The sequence below is a fragment of the Taudactylus pleione genome, unplaced genomic scaffold (genome assembly GCF_031769625.1).
Source record: "Taudactylus pleione unplaced genomic scaffold, aTauple2 ptg000518l, whole genome shotgun sequence".
In the NCBI taxonomy this organism is placed as follows: Eukaryota; Metazoa; Chordata; class Amphibia; order Anura; family Myobatrachidae; genus Taudactylus; species Taudactylus pleione.
Window position 1 is genome coordinate 7499846 of NW_028284920.1, and position 14730 is coordinate 7514575.

A 14730-nucleotide genomic window follows, 5' to 3' on the forward strand; every position below is an offset into this window, starting at 1 on the left:
CTCGATCAATTAATTTAATCGTCCGCTTAACATCTATTTCTCCATTTAAACCCAGAAAGTCCATTAAAATTTGAAGAAAAATCAGGGTAATGTTACTCGAGCACATAAAGAATGATATGATAATAAACGGAGTGAGACCTTGGCTGGTCCCTTGTGAGACACAATGAGTTAAAGTGACTATGTAGCCAGGACCTCCCACCACCAGGGCAATGCAGTCAAACAGCAAGTTTAATATATCATCCATCCACGACATTTTCCTTTGTTCTCTCTTCTGAGTGCAGGGATGAGCACAGCAGCTTAGTCCTTGTTTTTTTCAATAGCTTTTACTTGTAATGTCAGAGTGTATGCTCATTCTGCTAATTCCTCCCCAGCTATTATACCCACTTGCTAATTTCACTGTAATACAATATCACTTAATAAATGCAAATATTATGGATAGACATATCCTGGTGCCCAAACAATGTCATGCATTGCACTGTGTATGTTTGTATAGAGTGTAATAAAAACAAAATTATCTGTGTGGTGTGACTGTTGTATATAAATGAAATGGTATAATTTATTTACAACTTTTACTTTGTTCAACTGCTAAATTAATTTTCTGCTATAAATATGCTACATTCTGCCCAGTGACAGATGAAGGTCCATATGAGTGGGAGCGGAAATCCATGAAGGGCCTATTGTGTGCCGCTGCAGGGGGTGTGACCAATGCTGTGTGGGTGTGGTCTGGTCGGGGGAGGGGGGTGACCTGCGCTGTTGGGTATTTCTAGCTACAAAGAGGGCATAGCTAGAGCCTGCCTTCAACCACTTTACTGATTATTGCCATATTTGTGTGTCACAAACTGTCTAATATGGAGGAGGAATCATAAAGGCCTGCGACTATCTTGTTGGATGCTGAATCAGCAACTTGAACAAAGTGACTGCCACCTTTATTATAATAATAATCCCCCCCCCGCATTTCCTGAAGTGTAGTGTAGTGATATTAATGTCATCTAGTGCCCGTGCACTCTCCCTAAGATCTTTTACTCAACTTTGTGTGGTGCTCCTGAGTCCTGCATGTGGCTCTCCCCCTTCTGTCTTCTTTTTTCTGCAGTGCACAGTCATTTTCCACAGCCAGGCCTTTGACAATCAGTATGGTGCATGCAATCAGAAGGAAAGGAGCAAATTGTGCAAAAAAGGGGCAAATATATAATGTGCCTGGGAGCTGCTGAAAGATAAGGAGGTATCCAACCTCCAGAATATGTTCTTCCAGCCTTGAAACCTTGAACTGAATGTGCATGGAATAGACATTATACGTGTGGATCCAGAGCCGTAACTAGACTTTATAATGCCCTGTGTCAGAGTGAGCATTGATGCCGCCCCCCTCCCACCTATTTTTTAAATAGGGACATAAGAAAAAGTGCCATGGCCTCATGGGGGAGGGCCAGGGAAGAGATTAGGGGAGGCCAGGAGATGCTGGGGATAAAAGAAGAGGAAGCTACAAGTGAGAATGATAATAAACAGGAAAAGTGACAGGCCCAAACAGCACCCCCTGCCCTGCGGTGCCCTGTGCCATGGCACTGGTCGCACTACGACCTAGTTACAGCACTGTGTGGATCTCTACGTATTGTGCTGATAAATTATGTATGTGTAGCAGAAATATAGTACAATGAAAAAAGTAATAATATATTTATTGTAAACATGGAAAATACAATTACAGGTATGTTGGTCAACTACATTACAATATATACAAACAAATAAGTGACGATAAATATATACTGGTGAAAGGGTCCCCTGGCTGTGGCATTACACCCCGGCTAGTGGAGCCTGGAGCTGGTTTTAAAAATACGGGTACCCCACGCCATTTTTTCCCTATATTTTTAAGACCAGGACAGCCTCACAGAGCCCAGGGCTGGTTCATTAATTACGGGGGACCTCTAAGCATTTTGTCCCCAGTATTTTTTGAACCAGGACTGGCTGGTTCATACTTTTGTGGGGGGACCCCATGTCACTTTTTTTTTCACTTTAACCCTTTTTTTGCTTAATTATAGGCAGAAATGTGCATGGATCACACAGATGTTTGATTCTGCTAAACACGCTGCTCAGTAGGGTTTTTTTTTTTTAAAACTTCTATTTTATACCAAGTTTGCTTAAATTACACTCATGATTACAATAACGATTCTTGGCAAATTCCCCTGTTGTATTCTAATCTATGGAAAGTACCTGTGAGTTTGGCCGATGGTGTATTTATTTCTATTTGTGTTTTCACCCGTGTTTTACAGAGAGTTTCATGATTTTTTACCCGCGTTTGCCTTTAGTAAATTTGCAAGTTTTAAAAAATGGACAAACACACCTGAGAATGCAATCTCGACCAAACTCGTTTCTTATTTAATTCACCCCTTTATGGCTACTGTGTGGTTCTGGTAGTTTGACATGAGAGTACTACGAGTATGTTAATTTATTTTTTAGTCTATTGATCAAGGATTAGCATCATATATTTGGGATATACATTGAATGGAGGTAGATATATTATTACATACTCAAAATTTTAGCAATTTTTACTTATTTATTTATTACCAGTTATTTATATAGTGCACACATATACCGCAGCGCTTTATGTATACACACACACATATACACACTAGGGTTAATTCTTGTTGGGAGCCACTTAACCTACTGTACCAGTATATTTTTGAAATGAGGGAGGAAACCAGAGTGCCCGGAGGAAACCCACACAAGCACAGGGAGAATATTCAAACTTCACATAGTTAAGGCCATAGTGGGAATTGAACCCACAACCTCAGTCCGTGAGGCAGTAATGCTAGCCATTACACCATCTGTGCTACGCAGAAATGAATACGTACTAGTCAACTAAAAGGTTAATGAAACCCAGTTAATGTAAAACATTCTGAAAAGATCTTACTGCGTATAGCTTCAATTTTCTATTCCCAAAGATCAAAATATATGGGCAGATAGTTAATAAAACAGTGTTAACAATAGATGTCAGGATAAATAACCAAACAATATCACTTTGCAGATAAATCATAACTTGTGAGAGAAAGAAGAAGACATTGAATACAAACAAGGAGGTGACTGTCCTGGCTGCTGTGTAATGAGCATCCAGACTACTGCTCCTGAACCCATCAGGGTTGCGTTGTAAATGGCGCACGTGTCTGTGTAGGGAGAGAAGAATCGCCATCACTGACCTGAATGTTATCAGAATTGATAATGAAACAAATGCACAATACACCTGAACTTGCAGTAAATACATATAGGCTTCTGTTTGGCTATCGTTGTGGCCAGTGGAAATATTAGCTGTATTAGAATCTAAAGGATTCACATCACCAAAAATGTCACAGAAGCCAACTGTGATAGAGAGCAACAATGAAGACAACAGGAGCCATGGAAGTACCGCATTGAAGTTGACCTTCAGCCAGAAGTACAAGGTTGATAAGGAGGGCACAATTGTAACTTGGTAGTACATGGAAAGCCAGGTGGATAACCATAGACTGTAGCACAGAAATGACATAAATACTCGATCAAGTAATTCCATCGTCCGCTGAACATCTATTCCTCCATTTAAACCCAGAATGTCCATTAAAATTTGAAGAAAAATCAGGGTAATGTTACTCGAGCACATAAAGAATGCTATGATAATAAACGGAGTGAGACCTTGGCTGGTCCCTTGTGAGACACAATGAGTTAAAGTGACTATGTAGCCAAGACCTCCCACCACCAGGGCAATGCAGTCAAACAGTAAGTTTAATATATCATCCATCCCCAACATTTTCCTTTGTTCTCTCTTCTGAGTGCAGGGATGAGCACAGCAGCTTAGTCCTTGTTTTTTTCAATAGCTTTTACTTGTAATGTCAGAGTGTATGCTCATTCTGCTAATTCCTCCCCAGCTATTATACCCACTTGCTGATTTCACTGTAATACAAATTCACTTAATAAATGCAAATATTATGGATAGACATATCCTGGTGCCCAAGCAATGAATTAAATGCATTACACTGTGTATGTTTGTATAGAGGGTAATAAAAACAAAATTATCTGTGTTGTGTTACTGTTGTATATAAATGAAATGGTTTAATTTATTTACAACTTTTACTTTGTTCAAGTGCTAAATTAATTTTCTGCTATAAATATGCTACATTCTGCCCAGTGCCAGATCAAGGTCCACACAGGCCGGAGCGGAAATCAACGAAGGGCCTATTGTGTGCAGCTGCAGGGGGTGTGACCAATGTTGTGTGGGTGTGGTCTGGTCGGGGGAGAGGGGTGACCTGCGCTGTTGGGTGTTTCTAGCTCTAAAGAGGGCTTAGCTAGAGCCTGCCTTCAACCACTTTACTGATTATTGCCATATCTGTGTGTCACAAACTGTCTAATATGAAGGAGGAAGCATAAAGGCCTGGGACTATTTTGTTGGATGCTGAATCAGCAACTTGAACAGAGTGACTGCCACCTTTATTATAATAATAATCCCCCCTCCCCCCCGTATTTCCTGAAGTGTAGTGTAGTGATATTAACGTCATCTAGTTCCCGTGCACTCTCCCTAAGATCTTTTACTCAACTTTGTGTGGTGCTCCTGAGTCCTGCATGTGGCTCTCCCCCTTCTGTCTTCTTTTTTCTGCAGTGCACAGTCATTTTCCACAGCCAGGCCTTTGACAATCAGTATGGTGCATGCATTCAGAAGGAAAGGAGCAAATTGTGCAAAAAAGGGGCAAATATATAATGTGCCTGGGAGCTGCTGAAAGATAAGGAGGTATCCAACCTCCAGAATATGTTCTTCCAGCCTTGAAACCTTGAACTGAATGTGCATGGAATAGACATTATACGTGTGGATCCAGAGCTGTAACTAGACTTTATAATGCCCTGAGCCAGAGTGAGCATTGACGCCGCCCCCCTCCCACCCATTTTTAAATAGGGACATAAGAAAAAGTGCCATGGCCTCATGGGGGAGGGCCAGGGAAGAGATTAGGGGAGGCCAGGAGATGCTGGGGATAAAAGAAGAGGAAGCTACAAGTGAGAATGATAATAAACAGGAAAAGTGACAGGCCCAAACACCTTCCCCCTTTCCTGCGGTGCCCTGTGCCATGGCACTGGTCGCACTACGACCTAGTTACAGCACTGTGTGGATCTCCACGTATTGTGCTGATAAATTATGTATGTGTAGCAGAAATATGGTACAATGAAAAAAGGTAATAATATATTTATTGTAAACATGGAAAATACAATTACAGGTATGTTGGTCAATTACATTACAATATACAACAAATAAGTGACGATAAATATATACTGGTGAAAGGGTCCCCTGGCTGTGGCATCACACCCCGGCTAGTGGAGCCTGGTGCTGGTTTTAAAAATACGGTACCCCAAGCCATTTTTTCCCTATATTTTTAAGACCAGGACAGCCTCACAGAGCCCAGGGCTGGTTCATTAATTACGGGGGACCTCTAAGCATTTTGTCCCCAGTATTTTTTGAACCAGGACTGGCTGGTTCATACTTTTGTGGGGGGACCCCATGTCACTTTTTTTTAACTTTAACCCTTTTTTGCTTAATTATAGGCAGAAATGTGCATGGATCACACTGATGTTTGATTCTGCTAAACACGCTGCTCAGAAGGGTTTTTTTTTTTTTAAACTTCTATTTTATACCAAGTTTGCTTAAATTACACTCATGATTACAATAACGATTCTTGGTAAATTCCCCTGTTGTATTCTAATCTATGGAAAGTACCTGTGAGTTTGGCCGATGGTGTATTTATTTCTATTTGTGTTTTCACCCGTGTTTTGCAGAGAGTTTCATGATTTTTTACCCGCGTTTGCCTTTAGTAAATTTGCAAGTTTTAAAAAATGGACAAACACACCTGAGAATGCAATCTCGACCAAACTCGTTTCTTATTTAATTCATCCCTTTATGGCTACTGTGTGGTTCTGGTAGTTTGACATGAGAGTACTACGAGTATGTTAATTTATTTTTTAGCCTGTTGATCAAGGATTAGCATCATATATTTGGGATATACATTGAATGGAGGTAGATATATTATTACATACTCAAAATTTTAGCAATTTTTTCTTATTTATTTATTACCAGTTATTTATATAGTGCACACATATACCGCAGCGCTTTATGTATACACACACATATACACACTAGGGTTAATTCTTGTTGGGAGCCACTTAACCTACTGTACCAGTATATTTTTGGAATGAGGGAGGAAACCAGAGTGCCCGGAGGAAACCCACACAAGCACAGGGAGAATATTCAAACTCCACACAGTTAAGGCCATTGTGGGAAATGAACCCACAACCTCAGTCCGTGAGGCAGTAATGCTAGCCATTACACCATCTGTGCTACGCAGAAATGAATACATACTAGTCAACTAAAAGGTTAATGAAACCCAGTTAATGTAAAACATTCTGAAAAGATCTTACTGCGTATAGCTTCAATTTTCTATTCCCAAAGATCAAAATATATGGGCAGATAGTTAATAAAACAGTGTTAACAATAGATGTCAGGATAAATAACCAAACAATATCACTTTGCAGATAAATCATAACTTGTGAGAGAAAGAAGAAGACATTGAATACAAACAAGGAGGTGACTGTCCTGGCTGCCGTGTAATGAGCATCCAGACTACTGCGCCTGAACCCATCAGGGTTGCGTTGTAAATGGCGCACGTGTCTGTGTAGGGAGAGAAGAATCGCCATCACTGACCTGAATGTTATCAGAATTGATAATGAAACAAATGCACAATACACCTGAACTTGCAGTAAATACATATAGGCTTCTGTTTGGCTATCGTTGTGGCCAGTGGAAATATTAGCTGTATTAGAATCTAAAGGATTCACATCACCAAAAATGTCACAGAAGCCAACTGTGATAGAGAGCAGCAATGTAGACAACAGGAGCCATGGAAGTACCGCATTGAAGTTGACCTTCAGCCAGAAGTACAAGGTTGATAAGGAGGATACAATTGTAACTTGGTAGTACATGGAAAGCCAGGTGGATGACCATAGACTGTAGCACAGAAATGACATAAATACTCGATCAAGTAATTCCATCGTCCGCTGAACATCTATTCCTCCATTTAAACCCGGAATGTCCATTAAAATTTGAAGAAAAATCAGGGTAATGTTACTCGAGCACATAAAGAATGATATGATAATAAACGGAGTGAGACCTTGGCTGGTCCCTTGTGAGACACAATGAGTTAAAGTGACTATGTAGCCAGGACCTCCCACCACCAGGGCAATGCAGTCAAACAGTAAGTTTAATATATCATCCATCCCCGACATTTTCCTTTGTTCTCTCTTCTGAGTGCAGGGATGAGCACAGCAGCTTTGTCCTTATTTTTTTCAATAGCTTTTACTTGTAATGTCAGAGTGTATGCTCATTCTGCTAATTCCTCCCCAGCTATTATACCCACTTGCTGATTTCACTGTAATACAAATTCACTTAATAAATGCAAATATTATGGATAGACATATCCTGGTGCCCAAGCAATGAATTAAATGCATTACACTGTGTATGTTTGTATAGAGGGTAATAAAAACAAAATTATCTGTGTGTTGTGTTACTGTTGTATATAAATGTAATGGTATAATTTATTTACAACTTTTACTTTGTTCAAGTGCTAAATTAATTTTCTGCTATAAATATGCTACTTTCTGCCCAGTGCCAGATCAAGGTCCACACAGGCCGGAGCGGAAATCAATGAAGGGCCTATTGTGTGCTGCTGCAGGGGGTGTGACTAATGTTGTGTGGGTGTGGTCTGGTCGGGGGAGGGGGGTGGCCAGCGCTGTTGGGTGTTTCTAGCTCTAAAGAGGGCATAGCTAGAGCCTGCCTTCAACCACTTTACTGATTATTGCCATATTTGTGTGTCACAAACTGTCTAATATGGAGGAGGAAGCATAAAGGCCTGGGACTATTTTGTTGGATGCTGAATCAGCAACTTGAACAGAGTGACTGCCACCTTTATTATAATAATAATCCCCCCTCCCCCCCGTATTTCCTGAAGTGTAGTGTAGTGATATTAACGTCATCTAGTTCCCGTGCACTCTCCCTAAGATCTTTTACTCAACTTTGTGTGGTGCTCCAGAGTCCTGCATGTGGCTCTCCCCCTTCTGTCTTCTTTTTTCTGCAGTGCACAGTCATTTTCCACAGCCAGGCCTTTGACAATCAGTATGGTGCATGCATTCAGAAGGAAAGGAGCAAATTGTGCAAAAAAGGGGCAAATATATAATGTGCCTGGGAGCTGCTGAAAGATAAGGAGGTATCCAACCTCCAGAATATGTTCTTCCAGCCTTGAAACCTTGAACTGAATGTGCATGGAATAGACATTATACGTGTGGATCCAGAGCTGTAACTAGACTTTATAATGCCCTGAGCCAGAGTGAGCATTGACGCCGCCCCCCTCCCACCCATTTTTTAAATAGGGACATAAGAAAAAGTGCCATGGCCTCATGGGGGAGGGCCAGGGAAGAGATTAGGGGAGGCCAGGAGATGCTGGGGATAAAAGAAGAGGAAGCTACACGTGAGAATGATAATAAACAGGAAAAGTGACAGGCCCAAACACCGTCCCCCTGCCCTGCGGTGCCCTGTGCCATGGCACTGGTCGCACTACGACCTAGTTACAGCACTGTGTGGATCTCCACGTATTGTGCTGATAAATGATGTATGTGTAGCAGAAATATGGTACAATGAAAAAAGGTAATAATATATTTATTGTAAACCTGGAAAATACAATTACAGGTATGTTGGTCAATTACATTACAATATACAACAAATAAGTGACGATAAATATATACTGGTGAAAGGGTCCCCTGGCTGTGGCATCACACCCCGGCTAGTGGAGCCTGGTGCTGGTTTTAAAAATACGGGTACCCCACGCCATTTTTTCCCTATATTTTTAAGACCAGGACAGCCTCACAGAGCCCAGGGCTGGTTCATTAATCACGGGGGACCTCTAAGCATTTTGTCCCCAGTATTTTTTGAACCAGGACTGGCTGGTTCATACTTTTGTGGGGGGACCCCATGTCACTTTTTTTTTCACTTTAACCCTTTTTTGCTTAATTATAGGCAGAAATGTGCATGGATCACACTGATGTTTGATTCTGCTAAACACGCTGCTCAGTAGGGTTTTTTTTTTTTTAAACTTCTATTTTATACCAAGTTTGCTTAAATTACACTCATGATTACAATAACGATTCTTGGTAAATTCCCCTGTTGTATTCTAATCTATGGAAAGTACCTGTGAGTTTGGCCGATGGTGTATTTATTTCTATTTGTGTTTTCACCCGTGTTTTACAGAGAGTTTCATGATTTTTTACCCGCGTTTGCCTTTAGTAAATTTGCAAGTTTTAAAAAAATGGACAAACACACCTGAGAATGCAATCTCGACCAAACTCGTTTCTTATTTAATTCACCCCTTTATAGCTACTGTGTGGTTCTGGTAGTTTGACATGAGAGTACTACGAGTATGTTAATTTATTTTTTAGTCTGTTGATCAAGGATTAGCATCATATATTTGGGATATACATTGAATGGAGGTAGATATATTATTACATACTCAAAATTTTAGCAATTTTTTCTTATTTATTTATTACCAGTTATTTATATAGTACACACATAAACCGCAGCGCTTTATGTATACACACACACATATACACACTAGGGTTAATTCTTGTTGGGAGCCACTTAACCTACTGTACCAGTATATTTTTGGAATGAGGGAGGAAACCAGAGTGCCCGGAGGAAACCCACACAAGCACAGGGAGAATATTCAAACTTCACATAGTTAAGGCCATAGTGGGAATTGAACCCACAACCTCAGTCCGTGAGGCAGTAATGCTAGCCATTACACCATCTGTGCTACGCAGAAATGAATACATACTAGTCAACTAAAAGGTTAATGAAACCCAGTTAATGTAAAACATTCTGAAAAGATCTTACTGCGTATAGCTTCAATTTTCTATTCCCAAAGATCAAAATATATGGGCAGATAGTTAATAAAACAGTGTTAACAATAGATGTCAGGATAAATAACCAAACAATATCACTTTGCAGATAAATCATAACTTGTGAGAGAAAGAAGAAGACATTGAATACAAACAAGGAGGTGACTGTCCTGGCTGCTGTGTAATGAGCATCCAGACTACTGCTCCTGAACCCATCAGGGTTGCGTTGTAAATGGCGCACGTGTCTGTGTAGGGAGAGAAGAATCGCCATCACTGACCTGAATGTTATCAGAATAGAAAATGAAGAAAATGCACAATACACCTGAACCTGCAGTAAATACATATTGGTTACTGTCTGTCTGTCATTGTGGCCAGTGGAAATATTAGATGTATTAGAATGCAAACGATTCACATCATCAAAAATGAAACAGAAGCCAACTGTGATAGAGAGCAGCAATGAAGACAACAGGAGCCATGGAAGTACCGCATTGAAGTTGATCTTCAGCCAGGAGTACAAGGTTGATAATGAGGGCACAATTGTAACTTGGTAGTACATGGAAAGCCAGGTGGATGACCATAGACTGTAGCACAGAAATGACATCAATACTCGATCAAGTAATTCCATCGTCCGCTGAACATCTATTCCTCCAGTAAATGTCAGAATCCCATATAAAATTAGAAGAAAAATCAGAGTAATGTTACTCAAGCATATAAAGAATGATATGATAATAAACGGAGTGATCCCTTGGCTGGTCCCTTGTAAGACACAATGAGTTAAAGTGACTATGTAGCCAGGACCTCCCACCACCAGGGCAATGCAGTCAAACAGTAAGTATAATATATCATCCATCCCCGACATTTTCCTTTGTTCTCTTTTCTGAGTACAGGGATGAGCACAGCAGCTTTGTGCTTCTGCTTTTATAATAGTTTTATGTGTAATGTGAGTAGAAAACACAGTATGTATTCCCGATTTGTCGGATCAACTCCTATCCAGCTAATCCACCCACTTGCTGATTTCACTGTAATACAATGTTACTTACTAAATGCAAATAGTATGGTCAAACATACTGTATCCATGTGGCCAAGCAATGACTTGCATTGGATTGTGTATGTTTGTAGAGTGGGTAAACAAAAAACATAATATTGTAATGGTTTGTTACTGTGTTGTATATAAATTAAATAGTATAATTTATACACATGATCGCACGCAATGAATCTGCGAAAATATGCTAATGTCTGCCACAGCTCAGCCAGCATAGAGACGCCCGCTGCTGCCTTCTCACATCCGTAATACCTCGCAGTCCTGCATATACATCGGTACCATCGGTCCCTCACGCACAGTTACAGCAGGCCTGACCTGTCTTAGAAAGTCTTGTTGCACGCAGTGAGTACTCAAGCTGCCTATGCCATCGCAGTGGCTAATTTATGCACGTCCATGCAACAGCGTTTGAACGGACAGCCACACCTGCGTTTCTCCGACCACGCCCATGTCACCACCCCCAAACGCTGATGGGTGTCACTCACTCTGTCACGTGTTCCTCTCTGCTTCCACAATCACAGTGCAATCGCCGTGCACACGCATACGCATGCGCAGTACACAACCATCGGCCAATCTGCATACGCAGTTGCAATGGCGATCCATGCTGAATCAGGCCCTTTGTCTTACACAAAAGTGGCAAAAAGCTGATAATTGTCACAGTTCGCCACGTCCATAGAGATGCAAGAGGACAGAGATAAACAAACTTAAATGATTCACCGCCATTTACCACATAAATACAGGGAAAAGATGAAATACACCTTTTCCATTGGAAGACCACCCTCTGTTGAGGTTTCTGTTGTAACAATATGTATCAGTTGCTGGCATTGGACTGATGATCCTGGGCCTGATTTGCGAGGCGGATGCTCAGAAAATGTATGCACATGCCGCAGCCACTGTAATTTGTACAGAGAAGCCCACTGGCTATGTCTGAATCCTGCCCCTTGTGTACAAAAAGACACCATTGGTCGCACATCGGTCAAACCATCGATCTTCTCAGCAACACTATGGCTGCTCAGAATGTCCGTAGGAACTAAGGCCCTCATTCAGAGCCGCTCGTTAACAGCAGTACGCTCGTTGCGTTCCGATGTTGAGAAAGCGCGCATGCGTCGGTGTAACACTGCGCATGTGCGTACGGCATATTGCAAGCTTTTTTTGTCTCGTTCGTCAAATTGCGAACAGGAAGTGACATGTCAAATGTGATTGACAGAACAGGCCGTTTTTGGGCGTTGACGGGGGTGGAGATGGAAAAACGCAGGCGTGGCGAGGCGTTTTTGGGGCGTACATACATTATCTGATGCGAACGTCAAATGGGTTCGTACCAAGTCATACGTCACTGGATGATCCTCTTTCCGTTCAAACTGCTCGCACAGCTTGGGGTCTGGATTACTCGACCACATTGGCGATGGCCTTGTCCTCCGTCCCGGGCCTCCACGATGTTTCATCGATTAATCACGGCTTGTCAGAAAAACAATCAATTTTGAATTGAAAACCAGCTTGTAATGTGTTTTGAAACAAGTTTTTTTGGTTAGCACAAAACCTTACGCAGGTGGAAATCATAGCTGCTAATTTCAGGATTACACAATCAATTAGCGTACATTTGTAGGTATGTTTTTTTTTGTTTGAATTTTGTTTTTGTGCTATTGTAACAATAACGTCATCATGTTTGTGTGTATTTTACCATTTTGCTTTGGTCAGGAGAATTTGCATCCTTATGTAATTTTTAAAGTGTTCCTTAAAGAGCCCTTTTTTAAAAAACATTTTTTTTCTTTGGGAGGTCGTTTTTGCCTTGTGGGCCAGGATTAACTCTAAACCATTTATAAAATAATGTCAGAATACAATGTCGAACATTTTTAAAAAATTTATTTGAAAATAAAAACATTTTCCGGCCCATTTTTGGCCCAAACTTTTTGGGGAGTGTTATTCCAAAAAAAATTATAATTTGGCCAAACATAAAAGGTATGGAAACTTAAAACAAAAAATTAAAAACAATTCACAAGAAAGGAGAGGGAAGTTTTGGCCAGAAAGGAATATGGGGCAAGCACAGAAGGAGTGTGGGAAAAGTAGCCAGTGCTGTCAACGTTTTTTCCCCCGTTTGGCTGGGGGAGGGTGGGCGCCAGACCGGGTCCGGGATGTCATCGGGCTGGCCTGTCCAGAGGCAGATGTTGTGGCCTCTGGACTATGCACAGGGCTAGGCACATTTGGAGGATTGGCTGATGTTGTGCCAGAGGTGGAGGATCCTGATGTTCCGGCAGGAAGGGAGGTCGGCTCCACCATGTGCTGGCGAAAGAGCTGCTCCAGGGCATTGGCGATGCGGATGTTGGCCCTGGTATTTTCCGCCAGGGCCTGACCAATGGTCATGTTGGCCGCAGCATTTTGCTCCAGGGCCTCAGCCACCCGTAGCAGACTGGCGTCCATCCTCTGCAGAATCTCCGTATGGAAATCCGATTTAAAAATGAGTTCTGTGAGGAGTGCCACTGCCTGCGAGGGGGATTGCCCTGGACTGGCTTCTGCAGGGTCCTCAGCCGGATGTACTGGTTCCTCCCCTGCAGAGCCAGCAGAAATTCTGCGGCCAAGGCTCCCCTCTGGAGCAGACTCATCCGCCTGTGTCTCTGTGAGAAAAATGAGAAAAGAGTCACATTAGAATCTACATATTGGCACAATAACATTTCAGAGTTGGTTACATCACAATATTTACCTGGGACAACATGAGGAGCCGCAAAGTCTGGCATGTCCGTATCCATGTTGGACAGGCCAAACACCTCCACACCCTGCACACACCCCTGTGCCAGCTCTTCCAAATCATTCAACTCCAATGACACAGGGGTGGGACCCCCACCTGTCCCCCTTGCATGCCTAGCCCTGTCCGCCATTTTTTGTTTCAGGCGATATTTGAAGTCTTGCCATCTGTGGGTGAAAAAGTAACCATTATTCCTGCTTTTTTTTTTTTTTTGGTTTTAGGGGGGTCAAGTTTTTACTTACCGCCGTTTGACATCCCGGGCTAGACGGACATAATCACCCACCCTATTGACAGCACTGGCTATCTCCTCCCACATTCTCCACTTCTGGCTTGCACCCATATTCCTGTCTGCCTGTGGCAGGATGTCCACACACTTCTGAACCAAAACCTCCATCTCCTTTCTTGTGAATTGTGGCTGCCTTTTCTTTTTCCCTGCTTTGCCCGGAATACTGGGCCCAGCAGCCTCTTCCATGTCATCCTCCTCACCTATTTGTTTAAACGTTGAGAAATTTAAGCTTGCAAACTTTCACTATATTATGTTTCAAAATAATCCTTGTTTGGAAATGCCTGAAAAACTTACCGGCCGACTCTTGGCCATTGTTTCCCTGGTCTGTAGCCATTTCTTACCTCCAAACAAGAAATACACCAGAACGTTTTTTTTGGCTCGTGACGTATTTATACATGCGTCCTTATTTTTCGTCCGCATCATTGATTGTGCGTTCCTATGATCCCTCCTTAATTTGTGCGGGAAAATAAACACTATTTATGGCTTTGGGCGTCTCGAGTCGAGGTGGCGGGAGTTGGTTGTTGGAGGTTACGTTGGTTGGAGTGGATTGTTGGCGGGAATTGTATTTGGCGGTGTTTGGTGTTTTTTTCGGTGTGTCTTTTTGGAGTTTTTCTTTCCGTTCGCTTTTTTTGGTGTGGCTGTTTTATTTGTCGTGTCATTTTTTGGTAAGTTTTTGGCCGTCTTCCTTTTGGTCACTTTGTGTATCCTTCTTTTTGATAAATTTTGGTCGCT